Below are 18,162 nucleotides of genomic sequence, written 5' to 3' on the forward strand. Positions count from 1 at the left end.
GTCACTGAAGAGGCACGTGTGTGTTTATGTAAAATATTCAGGTTAATATTTACAAAATACTTTAAAGCCCAAACCAAAAAGAACAATTTGCTCAATCATTTATTCATTCCCTTATTCAGCACAGTATTTACTGAGCAGCTAGCAGTGTTGTGGGCTCTGGAGATACTTTAGTTGAACAAAACAGACAATACTTTTGCTCTCATGAAACTTACATTCTAGTGAGGAAAGATAGACTGAGTCAAAAATCACCCAAAGGAAAAATTCCTTTAAAGAGGACTCTTTGTATTTAATGAGCAAGGTAGAGGAATTATCTGATTACAGAAGAGTAGGTATTGGGAGGATTTATGTTTTTGTGACTGGTAGTCAATAAAATCATGTTAGTAAATATTTAAGCTTGGCACTGCTCAGAAACTATATACAATTTATGACCTAGTTCCTGAACTCAAGGAGTTTACAATTCCGACTTGCAAGATGTTCTTGTACCTCACACAGGCAAAGAGGTAAAAGAAGAACCATGAGATATTTTGTATGCCATCTGAATCAGAAGTACATCGCCTTCCCGGTTACAATCACGGTGAAGAAGGTTAAGAATCCTTAGGCCTTTACAATTCAAATAGTAATAGGAATTTTTTGACATTGTGTGTCTGTTACTATTTGGTAAAAATCCAATGTAGTCATTGGCAGAATGTGTGTGGAGAAAGTGGGGGGGGGGGGGGCAGAGAGAGAGAGAGAGAGAGAGAGAGAGAGAGAGAGAGAGAATGTCCAATCTACTTTGCTCATTCCAACAAACACACTATGATTAAAGGAGGTAAAAACAAAAAACCTGGCTTTTTTATTTGTTTGTTTGTCTGTTTTTAACAGCCATAAGAAAGAAGGACCTTGGGCTTTATGAGGGAAAGACTATAAGACTTCTTTGGAATAACACTTCTGAAATTTCCTGAATTTCTATTCCCACTTACTCTTTCAACTTTTATCTTTTCAATGCTCTTTGCCAACTGTAATCATAAATCAGGGTTTAAGACTGTTTTCATCATCTCCAGATATATTAGCCTCAGAGCTCATCAAATCCAAATCACCTTATGCTTCTGCTACACTTCTGGAGCTCATCAGAGCTACACCACTCACCTCCTCAATCTGGCAGCAGAAATAACTTAAGGACAACCATTCTGATATCCCCAATCACAGTTGCCTATTGTTCAAAACTGTGCCTTTCAAGTCTTTTTGTCTCTAAATTTATTCTGACAAGAACACTTATTCATCTAACAAACACATGTTGGGCACCTACCATGTGGCATTATGTGGGACAACTGGGCCTACAAAGATGGTGCAGATACATGGTTGCCACCTTTGCAGAGCTTATGGTTGAGAAGCGGACCAAGTCCACAGCTATAAAATGAGGTGGAAAGATACAAGCCCATGAAAGAGACAAATGAAGTACCATGTTTGCTCAGAGAAAGCTTATGGTTGAGAACTTTAGGATGGTGGCACTGGAGAAAGACTTTAAGGGATAGGTAGGGCAGCAACAGATCAGAGACAGGTGAGATGATGTGAGTTTACATTTCTTATTTACCATTTTCTCCTCTGAGTATGTTATACAGTACTTCCCATTTTTATTTATATTCCTCAAATGAGGCTTTCCTAACAAATCTGTTTTAAACTCACAAACCTCTCCTTTATTTTCTTCCATTAATATTACTTTAAATGTTTAATAAGTTTGCTTTTAATTGGGCAGTTAATCAACTTTACAATGAAAGTTAAATAGCAATACCTAAGTCCCAATAGCAACATCAACTTACAAAAAAACTCAAATTTCCATGTTTTCATAAACCCTGAAGACCTTTTTCATTCTACTGCTTGCATACAAATAATTGCGCGTAATTGTTAAAAACCAGTATTTATAATTCTGAATTATACTTTTTCTCATCTGCTATTGTTTTCTATAGTCCTTTACCCATTTTATGTTTTTCATGTTTATCATTCCTGCCAGAAATATACTATTTTATTGTATCAATGTATCATATTTGCCGTCTTATTTCCCTACAGGTATATATGTGGGCTTTCTCTAGTTTTTAGATATATTAATCAGTGCTTGTATACATATCCATATGCCTTTTCTTTCCTTTGAATTACGTCCTAGGTATATGCTACATTTTCCAAAGTTAAATAAGGTAATATATAATTTATAGTTAAGGGTGCGAGCACTGGCATACTAGCTGTGTTTGGGCACAACTAATGCCCAAACTTGGGCAAATTAACCTCTCCAAGGCACAGTTTCCTCACCTAAAAAATAGGAATAATAATAGTATCTACCTCATATGGTTAGTTTGAGAATTATATGAGATAATATATACATGTAAACCCTTAGAACTATGCTTAACATATTGTGAGTATTAAATAATGTTCGTTATTAGTATATGTGATTCTTTGCTTAGCATACTATTTGTTGCATTTTAAAACTCAATAAATGCTAATTTCCTTCTTTTCATCCACCCAAATTATAACTTGGACAAAGCATTTGAGCATTTCTATTAATCATGGAATTATAAGCTCAGAGTTGTGAAGACTTTTAAAAGTTTAGTCTCTGATTTATGTCACGTGTGTCCAAGAGGCTTTCCAGAAAAAGACCATTACTCCAGAATCATCAAGGGACCTCTAAACGTTCATCTTTGTGTATTGCTGTTCTTATTTTATTGGATCCTACATCACATTTATTTACATTTGAATTTTTTTGTTGTAATAGATGGAGCCCTTGGTTTCAAGTAAAAAAATCTCAACCTTTTAACAGGAAGGAAAGGTAGAAGAACAGCTGGGTGCTTGTTTCCTCCGTCTCTGGTCTCTGCTTTTCTCTGTGCATTGATTTCATTTTCTCAACCTGGCTTCCTCCACATAGTAGAAAACTTGGCCACCAGGAGCTCCCATGCTTCATACTGACGGTGACTGAACTCTACCAACTCTACATTCCCAGGGAAAGAGTCTTATTGGCCTGGCTTGGGTCAGTTGGTCACTCCTAAACCCATCAGCTGTGGCCAGAGAATTGGGCACTATAATAGGCATTCCCTGTAAGAGCCAATTGTCTGAAGTGAAAGAAAGAGCATTAATCCAAAGATGGGCCAAATGGAAGGGCTCTGGTCAGACCAAACAATAGAGTCGACCAAATCAAGTTATTAAAAGAGCCTGACGTACCTGTTTCATATATGTTTACTGTTCTTATATGAACCTCCTCCCCTTGTGGGAACTACTCATATCTTTGACCGTTTGTCATCAAGATATATTTTTCCTTTATAAATTTATATCATTTCCCTAATAGGTTTGGAAATACAATTGTGCAACCATTGAGAAAATTTAGGAGGCATCAACAAGATTACTGAAGAACGACTATGCTCAAGTTGTTGTTCTTGGTGTCATGACAAGTTCAGAGAGCTGCATCGCTATAGAGAATTCAGTTTCTAGTGGAGTTGAACAACATCAATACAAAATGAAATAGCAAAAGGCTATACAATAGTGGCTCCTCAACTATGGAGACCATGTTCTTAAGAACTCTGAGGCAGAGATATAGGGAAAAAAATAAACAACAAAAATATCTGAGGGCTGCTAGATGGGAGGGGGATGGAGACAGGGGAGAAGGTAAAGGGATTAGAAAGTACAAATTAGTAGTCACAATATAGCCATGGGGATATGAAATACAATTTGGAGAATATAATAAATAATGTTGCAAAGATTTTGTAGTGGGTTAGATGGGCACTTGTCTTATTAGGGAGACCACTTCACGGACTGTGTAGATGTCTGACCACTGTGCTGTGTATCTGAAGCTGAAGCTGAATAATATTGAATGATATATATATATATATATATATATATATATATATATATATATATATATGTCACAGATGTGGAGTACAGCATAGGGAATATAGTCAATGGAATTGTAACAGCTGTATATGATGTCAGAGGGATAGTAGATTGGGGGAGGGGGTTATCACTGTGAGGGGTGTAAATGTCTATTACACTGTTTTGTACACCTGAAACTAAAAACAAAAAAACAAAAAAAAAACTCTGAGGCAGAAGGACCTGCGGTTCACGAACTTAAATCCCTATGGTGGAAATCATGCTAGAGGAAATGATGTTTGGAGTAAACCTTTGAAAGCCATGGGAATTATGTTTTCTTGTACTAAAATAAATGACTTTTATATATCTTAGTAATCGTAACTACTACAGGAATATTTAACCCTTTACCATTTTATACTCATTAGCAAAACACTTTTTAGGATTTTTTTTTTTTTGGAGTTTCAATACAACGTTTATAAATCGTTTCATAGGATTGCTAAAAATGATCATAGTGAGAAGAACTCTCCCTGGGGTTGGTCCTCCTCTGAATGCTCAAGTTCTTTCTTAATTTGTGATTTGGTGGTTTCTATCAGACACACTATTTTCCTGTCCGTACCATATTTCTTACATACCAGGGACTTCCTACTACATGTCTCTGTGACTCTGCCTAAAGACTTTTTTTTAGCTGCACGGGCAGACTGAGGGGTCAGGGGGCAGGCTGGAAGCGCTGGGTACTTAATGCCTCCAGGAACAAAAGAGAGTTGGAGGTAAAATGGACTGCTCTGATCGTTTGGATAAGAAGCCCTTTGGGTAGGAAGCCTCAGGTGGGGCCTACACCGTGTCCCAGAGGTCTCCAGTTGACCACAACTTAATGTGTTCACTAACACTTTGTGTGGATTTCCTAGGATCGCATCTAAACAAACTCCTCGCATTAAAAAGCCCTTGTTTTAAGTCTGCTTTGGGGGAGAATCAAGCGTAAGATGAAGTTTGACTCCAGTCTTGGTCTGCCTCCTCAATATCTGGATCCCACAGAAATGTTAGAGGCTTGAGATGGAAAAGCCTTTGAGAATTGACCTGCCCCAGAGTTTCGCAGCCCTGGATCTGCCCACGGTAACTTTGTGCCTGGCACATGTATATCTCTCCTTTCCTTCCCCATGGATACCGCAGGAGGTTCTTCCAAAGCCCAGGATTATTACTGCTTGTCTTCCTCAGTCCTGCCCAAATTCTCATTTCAAAAATTTCCACTTTGGCTCTCTTATAATCCCTTTTCTATGTTCAGCCTCCATTTCTCTCTTTTTCTAGCTACCCATGGAGGGAGTGACCTGCAATTTACATATACCAGAGCTGAAATTCTGCAGTTGCTAATAAGAATAAATAAGAATTATGAATAAAAAAAAATCGAATAAGAATTGTCCTTGAGAATGCTGTGGTTAGGGAGTGGTAAATAGTGTACTCAAAAGAAAGTAGAAATACAACCTGAGTAATTAGGGAAGGCCTCACAGAGAAGACTGTAACCCCTGACCTAGTCCAGTCTCCCATTTTACAGATGCAGTATGAGGTTAAGTGACTGATTCAGGGTCCCACAGCTTACGAATGGTGAGCTGCCCCGCATTCCCCACCCCTCAGTTCCCTCTGTGCTCCACCCAAAGCTGCCCACTCACCATTGATCCAGGGGCAGCCTTGCTTCTGCCTTTGTCTTTTGTTGGCCTTGAAATTTGCCAGGAGGGCGAGGCCCTGAAAAGGATGAAAACAAATAGCACATTATCCTTAGCACTCTCCACACTGCACAATGTCAGTTGTCCTAAGTGGGTTTGGATATGGGTTGCAAATATTGTTTGTTTTGTTTTAAATCTTGGAAAAAATTCTAGTTGCGTGGAATTTTTTTTCTCCAGAATTAATCATGAGTAGTACACTCTTTAGCTTTGTCCTTCTGCAAAGCAGAAAACAAAATAGCCATTGTAGGCCCCTTTTGTTTAAACCCAAGGACTAAGGACGCTGGTCACCCCTCCCACTGAGCAGCCCTTGGATATTGGTCTCTCTGGAGACACTGAGTACCAAGGGTGGCAGAACGCTGCTGAGTAAGCCCTTCCTCAACCCAAACTTGATTCCAAGGAGACAATTCCTCTGACTGTTTGTTCTTCAGCTTAGTTGTATCAAATATTCTCAACAAGTTGTTCCAATTTCTGATTTTAAAATAAAAATAAAAAGATCAGCACATTCCTTTTATGTTTGTGCAAGTGAAGCAGAGGCAAGAAGCTGGGGAAACTCTAGCAAAAACCTTTTGATATGTAACTGGAGTGATTCCCTACTGAAGTCCTGAAAAATGAATTAAAAGAATATATTTACTTTGCTTCAGATGCCGAGATTGTATTTTTGGTACTTTCTACAGACTATAGGATCGATATTCTAAGAATGAGTCTGTCTTTATTAACCTCCAGTAATAGTGACACAGGTATAACTGGGGATCCATTACAAGGCAACCTTCTCTTCCCACATCATACTGTTTTAAAGGGAAGCATGATTAGTATTCACTATAGAACAATGATATTCATTATGAAGTCATTTAATTAAAAATATAATTTCCCATAATGTAAAATTTCAGGCAACTCAACATTTGTTGAAGGACATACTGACAGTAATATTATACACACTGTACTGCTCTCATTTTCTGCATTGATTCATGTCTAACTCAGATCTAATCAGGCATAGCTCACTACAGAAAACACTCTTATTCTGCAGATAGTTTTTTTTTTGGAATGATTTACATTTTAATAGAGCAATGATATAAAAAGATATACAGAATTGTTTTTGTCAGTCAAATTTCATAATTATAGATGCACTTTAAGTAAAGAAGATAAAGAAACATGTCAAACACCAGTATTCTTTTGATTTTCTTAGATATTCCTTCAGAGAGTGGTTATCTGGCTATCAGGGTGAAATTATCTATCTATCTATCTATCTATCTATCTATCTATCTACCCACCTATCATCTATTTCCCCAAGTACTTTACTAATTATCTAACAAATGCATTCTGACTAGCCCATGATACTGGTTTAGCACAAATTGTCATTCCTTCTACCTAGAATGCAGTCGTTTATATTCTATTCTTTGTCCCACTACTGCTGACCTATTGCCACAATAACCATTTTTTTTTATTAGTTTCAGGTGTGCAGATAGTTTTTTTTGTGTGTACTGTTACCAGGTATAGATGTATACTATCCACCTAAGGGCCTGCGCCTGCCCCAGAATCTGCCTTGTACCTAGTATGTGCCGTCACCAACTAAAAAATGGACACAACTTCTATTGCGCACTCCATAAGATGGCCCTCCCACCAGGACCTTGCTTTTCTTGTAAGGCAATCATTATAGGAAAGAAAAAAATTAGAGCCTCTAGAAAATCGGGGGCGTGGGGGAAGGAAAAGAAAGAAGAAATTATAGGAAGCAGGAACAGCTCAAGGAAGCTATTTCCAGGAGCACATATCCAGCCCGGGATGAGCCTTCTTTTTGGCTAACATCTCCTTGAAAAATAATAAATATAAATATAAAAAGAGAGGGGGAAACTTTCTAGGAAAGCTCTGTGATCATCAGTTATTTGTATTTTAATATGATCTATGTCAGCCAGACGGTCCCCTTCTCACACACCAGCTGCACCAAGAAGATGGAATTTTGTTTGCTGGTATGGGGATTTAGAACGAGTCACCCCAAGATGTGCCTCTGTGGCGTGGGGATTGTTTTGAGCTAGAGGTAACCAAGACCCTGTGGGCTCAAGAGAAACTTCTGCCGTCATTTAACTACCTAGAAGAATTTGAATTAGAGGCCGTGCCCATAATAAGAGATTCTCAGAAATAACCTTTTTTTTTAACCTATCTATAGGTCAGGGCAAACTTCTAATTACTAAATATCCACAATTCTTATCATCCTTCAATGACATTTTGAGGCGCCCAAGGCACCTTATTTTATCCTTAGCTCAGAATGTCACATATACCACATTTTCCCTTTCTGATTTTGAACCACTCATGCATGTGGGGTCTCTGATTCTCTCATGCATATGGGGTTCCCATATATGTATGTATTACATTTGGTTTTCTCTGCTAATTGTGTCATGTCTGTTTGATTATTAAATCAGCTAAAATAACCTTGAGGGTAGAGGAAAATTTCTTCCTCTCCCACAAGGGGGAAAGAAAAGTAGACAATTCTAAAGCATAGTGCCCTTCTGGAAGTGGTGCAGGCTGTGTGTGTGTGTGTGTGTGTGTGTGTGTGTGTGTGTGTGTGTGTGTATACAAAATGAAGGCACAGGATACCCTAGGAGAGGTGTAGAAAGAGGGTAAAAAATGCCCAAAGGAAACATTAATTTCAACATGTGGCCTAAGAAAGGAGTTAATACTCTGCCCGCTCTTCCTCCTCCTTCGTCTCCTCCTCCTGCTTTCCTTTCTCCTCCTATTTGAGATTTGAACTTTGCTTAACCTTTGCTCCCAGGAACAAGAATTTAAACCAAAAATGATTATTATGAGAATTTAGCAGCATTATTCATTAAACTGGTTTTTCTGGGGAGTATGCTATACCTAAGTGCCATAATAAGTAATAATCATATTACTAATGACTAACAATTAATAATCATTATTGTCACATAATAATAATCATATAATAATCAAATAATAATAATCATCATCATCATATAATATTAGTATTACCATTCTTTTCCTCTTCTTTTTTTTTTTTTCCTCAAGCCATCCGGGAGCTCAGCTCAAGGTGCCGTGTTCAATCTTAGTTGCAGGGGGCAGAGCCCACCATCCCTTGAGGGACTCGAGGAGTTGAACCAGCAACCTTGTGCTTGAGAGCCCACTGGCCCATGTGGGGATCGAACCGGCAGCCTTCGGAGTTAGGAGCATGGAGCTCTAACCGCCTGAGCCACCGGTCGGGCCCCTCTTTTCCTCTTCTTCTTCTTCCTAATTATCATCATCAAAGCAGTTTTAGGGAATTTTGTGCCAACTTTTGTACACTGCAGCTCCCAAGCTGGACAACGAAGGAATTTAAGAATAGTGGGTAAATAAATGGGCAGAACTGCTGGATACAGACTGCAAGTTGGGCCCTGTACTTCAGGGTCAGACCAGAATGGTGAGTGGATCTGAAGTCTGATCTGTGCTAAGCCAGGGAGAACACCTTGGCTTATAGGAGTATCTGCAAGTAAGGTGAGACATCTTTTCCCACTTGGACACAGGCTATGGGCTAGCTGCGGCCCTGAGCCTAAGACAGGCCAGTACTTATCACCAGGGTGGGGAAGAACTAGCAAAAAAAAATGCGAAGGCTTTTTGGAGACGTTCCAAAACCATAATTTGGGGGTATTAAGGCCAAGTGGGAGAAACAAGCGTTGGGGGAATGGTGGAGATCCACATTCAAATGTTTAGGTTCAGGACTGTGACTTCAGCTCATGGGCTCCTTTCATGCTGCCTCAGGTGGTTTTCATTATATTACCTTCACCTCTGGTGTCTTCAAGATTCTCCTTAGCTTGTGCCATTCATACTTTACCTAAGATTTTCAGAAATTCAGTTTGGTCAGATGCCTGGTCCTGCCTGCATTGAAAGAGCTCTTAGAATTTCCTCTTTATCGCCATATGCATCTTTAATTCTCTCATCTTTAATGACTAAAGTAAAATTTGGTCCTTTATCAAGTAATCAGATTTGCTTGATTCTTGATTTAACCTGAGGATATCTTTAAGCAAAACTTGTTAGAAAGTAAGTGAACGTGTGGATCATTCGCCTGGAGCCTATGAAGGATGTTACAGCTGCTGCAGCAAGACAAGCAGGCTTTGTCTGTAGTGAGCCACAGCAGTGTCCCATGCTCGTCCTTGCTCTCCATTTAGCACTTCATCTTTATCTCATGTTTAACAAAGTATAGTCTGTGCAGGCAGTCTGTGGTAAGCATAGTGAATCAGCCTATCCTTCTGGAAGGTGGCTGCAGTATAGAGAGTCTAAATATTTATTTCAAATATAATCTATTCTATGGTCCTCCACATCCAAAGATTTTTCCAGTGTAAAATACCTGTGGCTGAATAATTCATATGGCTTTTGCCATTAGAGGCCATGCAAATGGACTCAAGTGTCACAATCACTACCAAGCTAATGTAAACCACACATCTGGCACGCCTAGAGATGGCACAGAGGAGGAAGGGCACTCTGCTTTGAGCAGTATTGCCACATGATAGTATGGAGGGCTATGAATGAGGGTATAGTAGACAGAATGGACTAGGCTGTCTATAGTAACAAACAACAGCCCCAAAGTCTCAGTGGCTCAACATAATGAAAGTTGATTGTTTACTCATGCTAAATATCCAGCATGGATAGGCGGGGAGATTTAGGCTGAGCTAGTCCATCTCAGCATATGCTTTTACAATTACCTCCACTGGAAGAAGAAAATAGTGAATCATACACTGGCTATTAAAGCCTCTGTTTGCAAGTGACACATGTCAGTTCTTTCCATTTTATTAGCCAAAGCAAGTCATATGTCCACACCTAATTACAAAGGAGGCAGGGAAATGCAATCGTACCACATATCCGGAAGGAAGAGAGAATGGATATATTTGGAATGACTCCAATAACTACAACTAGGGGTCTATGTGGAAGGACTCCAGTGCCACCTTTGTGTTCTAGTAGTTCTGTCATGAAGAGTCTCTTGTCCTGCTCCCTGTATAAGAATGCAGGATATGGTGAGGCCAAAAGGAACATCAACGGAAACACAGATAGGGGAGTCATACCCCTATATTCTCGCTGGCGGCTGGGTTGGAGACACAGGAAGCAGGAGCTGCACGATCCGTAGTCTGCCATCCGCTTCTCTACCAATCAACCAACCCCTTGCTAACTGCAATCCGTGCTTGCTAGCTCAGCCACGGCAGTTATATCAGTGGCTAACAGCTAACTGGTAACAGCCGATGGCCAACTAGTCACAGCTGATGGCCATCTAGTACCGGAGCCAGCACCTTTCCATGTGAGGCCACGAGTCTGGAAACTGCTCTCTGGGACTGTCCCCACAAGCTCTCAACAGAGATCAGGAAAAAAGATGACCACATTCATATGTCTGGTAACTATTCTCACGACTCAGGCACCTTATTTCCAGAGATAGGTCTTGTGGACAATTATGTAGAGAGAAAAGCAGTAAGTCTTAACTCTTCCAAGCAGGTTTACTATATTTTCATCTTTAAAGAATTACATAAAACACACATACCATTATTGAGAAGTAACATATAAAAGAGACTGATTCTCAGAGGCTTCAGAAATGAAACATAACTCGAGGTAGTAGACACTAATTGTCTGAAGGGACTACTCTTTCTATTGTCCTTCCCTTCCACGTTTGAGTCACATATTAAAACTGGTGGGAACCTGGAAGCCATTCTGTTCAACATGACCCTCTCTCCAGCACAAAGCAGGTTGGATCACAGTGGACATCTGACCCAAGCTGGGCCAGAGTCTCTTCCCTAGGAATGTGAAGGCTGGACTAACAGAAACATTTCCAGGAAACAAGGAATTTGACTAATTGGTCTGGGTTGTCTGTTAATTGGAGATGTAACTGAGATAGTTAGTGCTCACTAACTATCCATATCCATACGCTCCTCCTGTGTCCGTTTTCCTTGTAGGTAGATTGGAGTCATATGATTAAGTCCTGGCCAATGGGAAATGAACAGAAGTGATTCAAACCACTTTTAGGCTTGACTGTTGAAAATATCCCTGATATCATTCCACTTTCTGTTTCCCCACAACAGTTACCTTGGAGGCCACATGTTCCAGATAGCATAGCTATAAGATGGAGAAGGGCTTCCCATCCCACAAAAAATTATGACATGAGTGAAGAAAGAAATCTTTATGGTTTAGGATTTATTTCTTGCTTCAATATAACCTAGACTATCCTAACACAGCAGCAACACAAGAGTGGCCTCATTCTGCCAAGAAGCAAAGAAAAGCTGATCTGCAAAAAGGGAGGAAAATGATGTACATGTGCATAGAGGAGCAGAGATGAGAAAAAGAAGCCCTGGGTCCTTCCAATTCCTGGTTCTAATCCCTTCTGGAAGGTAAGTCACATTTCTGTTCTTGGTTTCTGTGATTCTCTTGTATCCTTATTATAGCAAATTTCTTGATTTTAGTAAGCTTGTACCAAAGAGTTTTTGTCCTTTGCAACCAAAAAAAGTTATATAATACCCCTATCTCATTCTTTAATTCATTATACCATGAAAACAACTAACAAACTAATACTTGGATTCTAACTTGGATTTCTAATTCCTTCATGCTAGGAATGCTAAGATCTACAGCAAAATTTTGTTCAGAAGGAATTTCACAGTAGAGTCAACTCTTAAGACACAATTCTAGAATTACAGATCTTCTCTATTTATCCAAAATTTAATAAAGGTAGATAATCTTTTCAGTTTTATTGGTTACAAATGACCAACTGACAAGTTACTCAACTTCTACAATTATATCAAAATTCTAGAGCTATCAAGAAAGAGTTGCTTGTTAAGAAGAACAGCTAAGGAATTGATTGGCTCTTCAGAATCTGTGCCAACTTCCTTTCTACAGGCGGGATAAATAGTGGATACCTTTTATAGAAAGAAAGCCATCATCTTAGGAAGAAAAACTCTTTCTGTGCTGTGAACGAGCTGAATGCAATCACAGAAACTGCAGACAAAAGAGCTTTTGATGACAGATATTGCTGATGCCTAGTGCCTTCAAAGACATTCCAGGAAAGGTGAGGGAATAATTATGACTAACAATAACTCATGTTTCTTCCAGGATGTTACTCATTGGTCCAATGGACCACGTGAGATATATGTCAGTGAGTCAGCTCATATTCAGTTTGGCAAAAAGATAGTAAAACAAGAAAAATAAATTTTTCTCTTTTGGTTTCCCCATGCACCATCTCTCCCCATCATCTGAGCAAAATGAAATCATCAATGCCAATGAAGAAAACTTTAAGTGTACCCTTCAAAAGATAAAGGCAGAAACACCGGTAGGAAACAAGGAGAGTCTAACAACCTACCAAGCTCTGAAACAACATGAACTTATAAGTTTACATTGCAACTTATATAATGATATCCCAAAGCCAGTTAAAATAATAATGATTACAAATAAAAAGGAGGTTAGACTGGATGGTCTAAGGTCTTTTATTTGAAATTCCACAATGACAGGACTATTTGTACTGATGTAGCTCAAGGGCCAAACGTGAGCTTTGATGAAATTTTATCCTATAATAATGATATTGACATTCATTATTTTACATCATACATTCAGAAGTTTATTAAATATAGGTACAGTTTAAAGAATAGAAAACCAATACCCAGGTATTCACCACGTAGCCTAGTTTAAGAACAAAATATTAACAGTAACTTATAAGTTCCTGTGCCTGCCCCAGTTGGGTTCTCCTCTGCTCATTCCCCATCCATAGCCAACCAGAGGTTATTACTAGTTCACACTTTTGTGTTAAATCATTCCCTACTTTCTTTATGGTTTTACCACCTATATTTATATATCCAAATAACACATTATTTAGTTTTGAAATTTTGGTAGCTGCATAAAGAAAGATTAAAGTTACACTATTAATTGAAAACTCAGGGAAGAACACAACAGATCTCTTGCTGTCAGCTTCTCTGAGAGTTTACAAGAGACCTTTCTGGAGAAGTCAGTGGGCAAGGTTGTAAGCTATACTTTAGCAAACACAGGGCTCTGCACACTCAGGGCATCTGGCAAGGTTGCCAGGTGAGCCTGGTACTGGAGTCAGGCAGAAATATGGTCAGAGATATGGGATGCTCTCTATTTTCTACCTTACTTTCAGCTCTCAGATGTAAGTTTAAGCAGAAAGTTTGATGATTTAAATGAGTGTCCACATCTGATCTAGGCATCAGGGCATGGGAAAGAGAACAGAAAATTTGTCAACAAATGATCATAACACAGGTAAGAATCATTGCAGGACTTATTTAAACATTCTGTCCTCAGGTTGAAATGGAGAGTAAAAAAACAGTGGAAACCTGGCTATGATAGTCACCAACATGTCTGTCTCTTGAGTGTCAGGCTCTTCTCTGGGATAGTTGTCCTCTGTCTGTTGATAACTATACTGGAATCTCCCTTCACTGTCCTCATGGGGATTCCCTTTGCTTTTGTCCTGAGTTGGAACACCTGTTTCTTATATCCAGGACTGGAACACACAATTTGTGGGCCCAGTGAAAAAATGAAAATGCAGAGTTCCTTGTTTAAAAATTATTAATAATTTCAAAATGGCAACAACTGAGCATTAAACCAAGTATCAGGCCCTTCTACATGTGAGACCCTATGTAACTATATGGGTTGATACCCTCAAAGCCACCTCTACCTGTATCTCATGTCTTCCTCTTTCCTAGTTTACTCTCTTGTTTTAGTGGAGCACATTCCCCAGTAGTCCTTTAAGAAAGGGTACATGGGAGATAAGATTTTGAGACTCAAATGTTTGAAAATGTCTTGGTTCTACCCTCATACTTGAATGTAAGCCACTTTATTGAACAACACTGTATTCTAAATGTTGCTCCCTGGAGTTGTGCAATACAATAGTCCCGCTTGATTGATGGTTTCGCTGTATATAGAATCCTAGGATGGAAATAATTTTCTTTCAGAACTATATAGGTATTGCTGCACTGTCTTCTTGTTTATGGTGTCTGTGGAGAGATCTAAAGTTATTTGATTCTTAATTCTCTATATGTGTGTTTATTCCTTTCTAGAAGCTTATATAAATTCTCTTTGCTGCAGAGTACCAAAAATGTTAAATGCGCCTTTGTGAGGGTCTATTTTCATCTATTGTGCTTGGGACTCGTGTTGATCTGACAACTCACGTTCTTCAGTTCTGAGAAATTCTCTTGAATTATTTCATTGGTGATTTTCTCTGCTCCACTTATATGTTTCTGTCTTTCTGGAACTCTTATTATTTGGATAGTGAACCTTCCAGAACATACCTCTCACTTTCTTACTGTTTCCTCTTTCTCTACTCTTTGTTCTACTTTCTGAGAAAATCCTTTAGCTCACATTCTAGCCCTTCTACATTTTTATTTCATTATTATTTTTAATTTCTAAGAGCTTTTTCATCCTCTAAATGAACCTTTTTTATAGCATCCTGTTCTTGTTTCATGTATGCAGCGTTGTCTATTATCTGATAGAGGAATTCTTGTTTCTTTCTTTCTTTCTTTCCTTCCTTCCTTCCTTCCTTCCTTCCTTCCTTCCTTCCTTCCTTCCTTCCTTCCTTTCTTTCTTTTCTCCTCTCTGCATAGTCGCTGTTGCTCTATGTTGCCTTTTATATTTACTTTTGTGTCTCTATCTTTTTCATTGGAGACTATCCTCAGATATCTGGTAATCCTTGTCTTTTTGCTCTTAATTAATCACGGAAAATTAAAAAGTGATCAAAAATATTGAGCAAGCTCTTTCCCAACTTGCAAGACGACGGGTGAAAAAGCTGAGAAGCCGGACACTAAGGAGAAGAAACCTGAAGCCAAGAAGTTGATGCTGGTGGCACGGTTAACAAGGCTAACCTCAAGGCCAAAGCCTAAGAAGGGGAAGCCCCACAGTAGCTGAAACCCTGTTCTGGTCAGAAAAATCGGCAGATGTTCCCAATCAGCTATGTATTCTCGAAAGGCCATGCACAAGAGGAAGTATTCAGCAGCTAAATCCAGGATTGAAAAGAAAAAGGAGAAGGTTCTTGTTACTGTCTCAAAACCAGCTGGTGGCGACAAGAATGGTGGCACCCAAGTGGTTAAACTTCGCAAAATGCCTAGATACTATCCTACTGAAGATGTGCCTTAAAAGCTGTTGAGCCGCGGCAAGAAGCCCTTCAGTCAGCATGTGAGAAAACTGTGGGCCAGCATCACTCCCGGGACCTTTCTGATCATCCTCACTGGGTGCCATAGAGGCAAGAGAGTGGTTTTCCTTAAGCAGCTGAGTAGTGGCGACTTGTGACTGGACCTCTGTCCCTCCATCGAGTTCCTCTGCATAGAACACATCAGAAATCTGTCATCACCACCTCCACCAAAATTGATATCAGTGGTGTGAAAATTCCCAAACATCTCACTGATGCTTACTTCAAGAAGAAGAAGCTGCATAAACCCAGACACCAGGAGGGGGAGATCTTCAACACAGAGAAAGAGAAATACGAAATTACAGAGCAGCGCAAAATTGATCAGAAAGCCGTGGACTCGCAAATTCTGCCAAAAATCAAAGCTGTTTCTCACCTCCAGAGCTACCTCCGCTCTGTGTTTGCTCTCACAAATGGGGTTTATCCTCACAAACTGGTGTTCTAAATTAATTACGAAGAACCTAATTAAATGCCTGAACTGTTAAAAAAAACACAAGTACTGAGCAAGTGAGCAGGGCTTGCCAACTTTAAACTTTACTCTGAAGTGATCTGGCTGGGCTATTTCTTGGGGGGCTTCTGAAGTTAATATTTTTACATTTTCTTCTTGTTCTGGTCAAATTCCCAAAGAGCGTTACTTGCTCCTCAAGTAACGTTTTCTTCCTTATTTGAAATCTCTCCTTTACTCCAGTCCTAGGCATACTTGATACTGCCAACTCCTGAGACTTTTGAGGATTCTGTGGTTTGAAGCTGGGGATTCAGCTTTCTTGGTCCCGTTAAGGCAGTTACCACTTGTCCATCTGCTTTCCAGCTTCCTAAATTTTATTGCTCTTACTCTCTCTCCTATTTCTCCCATAATTACGTGATTATATCATTTGTAAAAATCTCTTTAATGCAGTTTTAGGGTGCTTCAGGAGGAAGTAAAATTAGATACATGTATTCAATCCACCATCAAAACTCAGAACTCCACTGGCTTCCTTTAAACAGTCTTTTTGGAATTTGCTGTACCTTGTTTTTACTTAACCAAATGTACTGATTATGTTGTGGGTGCATTGGCATGGCAATGACAGCTAACCTTCAAATTCCAGCCATGGGCTTCAGCTACTGGCCTGACGTGGGAAATATCTATGGGATTATCTGTTCAGCACTCTCTCCTCTCCTCCAGCTGCCTCCCAGGTTAGCCACCTTAAGAGCTATGATTTAGGGAATAGTACACTTTTTTTTTTTTAAAGGGAGAGGGATTTTAAAGTGTCTTAGTATTAAAATGCAAATTTTACTGGTAACTAAAATTTTTCCCTCAGGAACCTCTTAGTGGAGTAGAAAAGGTATGGACTTTGGATCCAAAGAGTTTTGAGATCTATATTCAAATACTGCAACTTTGGGCAAGTTATTTGATCTCTTTTCTTCACATGTGAAATGGGAATTAAAGGCACAGGGATTAAAAAAAAAAAACTTTTTAAAAAGGTCCTTGGCATATGGTTAAGCCCTATAAATGTGCCTTCTTCCCCTATTTCATCTGTTAGCAACAGCATTCTTTAGCAGCAGCATTGAGATAGTATAGCTTATTCTGCACAGCAAATATTCCCACGAGTGTTAAAGGAGGACTTATCAGCAAGGGCAAAACTGATTTATCAGCAGCCTGGGGGAATCTTTGAGAAGGGTACTCCTCACAGAATTTTATTTGAAAAGGGAAAGGTAACTGAGAACCCCTATATCTGTCAGGCAGGGTGGTGGGAGGTTTAACATCATTTAACTTTCTTTTCTCCTTGTTTATTTTAACCATGAAGCCCCTGATCCCATATAATATAACTTTTGAAATATAACTCACATATAACATCAATATTAGTTTGGTAACAATTTTTGAGTCACTGATCCCTTTGACACTTTTCCCAAAAAACAACATGTGTATTCCCACAGCTACACTTTGCAGGAGTTTGCCCATCCTTTGGAGCCAAAGACATCACGTTAATAAACCCTGACCTACACAAGTACTTTGATTTCACTGCTGTCCTCCTGCTCCTCTGCACCCCTACACCACCTGCCCACAAGTAAAGAGACTGGCAAGCAACACCTGGCTCTGAAAAGGCTGGATTTTAGCAGGCCGCCTGGGGATGGAGTTGGCACTGGGGATGAGTGGAGGTGTCAGGGCAGTACGCCCTTGCTAGTCCCCTCCTGCGGTTCCCAAAGCTCGGGGAGTGAGTGGCAAGCTCGGGTGAGTCGAGTCATGCAGCAGAAGCCCAGGACACACCCACTGGGGGACATCCTGACACGTAGCGGGTGGCACTCTGGGAGCCTGTGGAGGCTCCCACTTCCCTGCATTCCCGCAGATGAGGAGAATAGAGGAGAGGAGAGGGCGCAGGATGAGCTGAAGGAAGAACTGAAGGAAGAACCCCGCCCTTTAGAAGAACTGCTGGAGGACAGCTACTGTATCTCCCAGTTGCAGGGACAAGAGTTTTCACTAGAATCTAGATGATTTTCTCCCCTTCCCTG

At 39.7% G+C, this 18,162-nt stretch overlaps 1 protein-coding gene and 1 pseudogene across 8 annotated transcripts in view; one reads left to right on the forward strand and one right to left on the reverse strand.

Annotated features, from left to right (window-relative positions):
* EHBP1 (EH domain binding protein 1) overlaps window positions 1-18,162 on the reverse strand; it is a 668,483-nt gene that overhangs the window by 355,815 nt on the left and 294,506 nt on the right. For all 7 annotated transcript variants that reach the window (XM_081069113.1, XM_081069112.1, XM_081069122.1 and 4 more), the window contains one exon: window positions 5,487-5,559. The gene's annotated coding sequence lies outside the window, so the exon portion shown is untranslated. The remainder of the gene's footprint in view (window positions 1-5,486; window positions 5,560-18,162) is intronic.
* On the forward strand, window positions 15,591-16,120 carry LOC308505842 (large ribosomal subunit protein eL6-like; annotated as a pseudogene). The gene has a single exon. The product of its transcript is annotated as a large ribosomal subunit protein eL6-like (transcript).

Source organism: Rhinolophus hipposideros, assembly GCF_964194185.1.
Source record: "Rhinolophus hipposideros genome assembly, chromosome: 12".
In the NCBI taxonomy this organism is placed as follows: Eukaryota; Metazoa; Chordata; class Mammalia; order Chiroptera; family Rhinolophidae; genus Rhinolophus; species Rhinolophus hipposideros.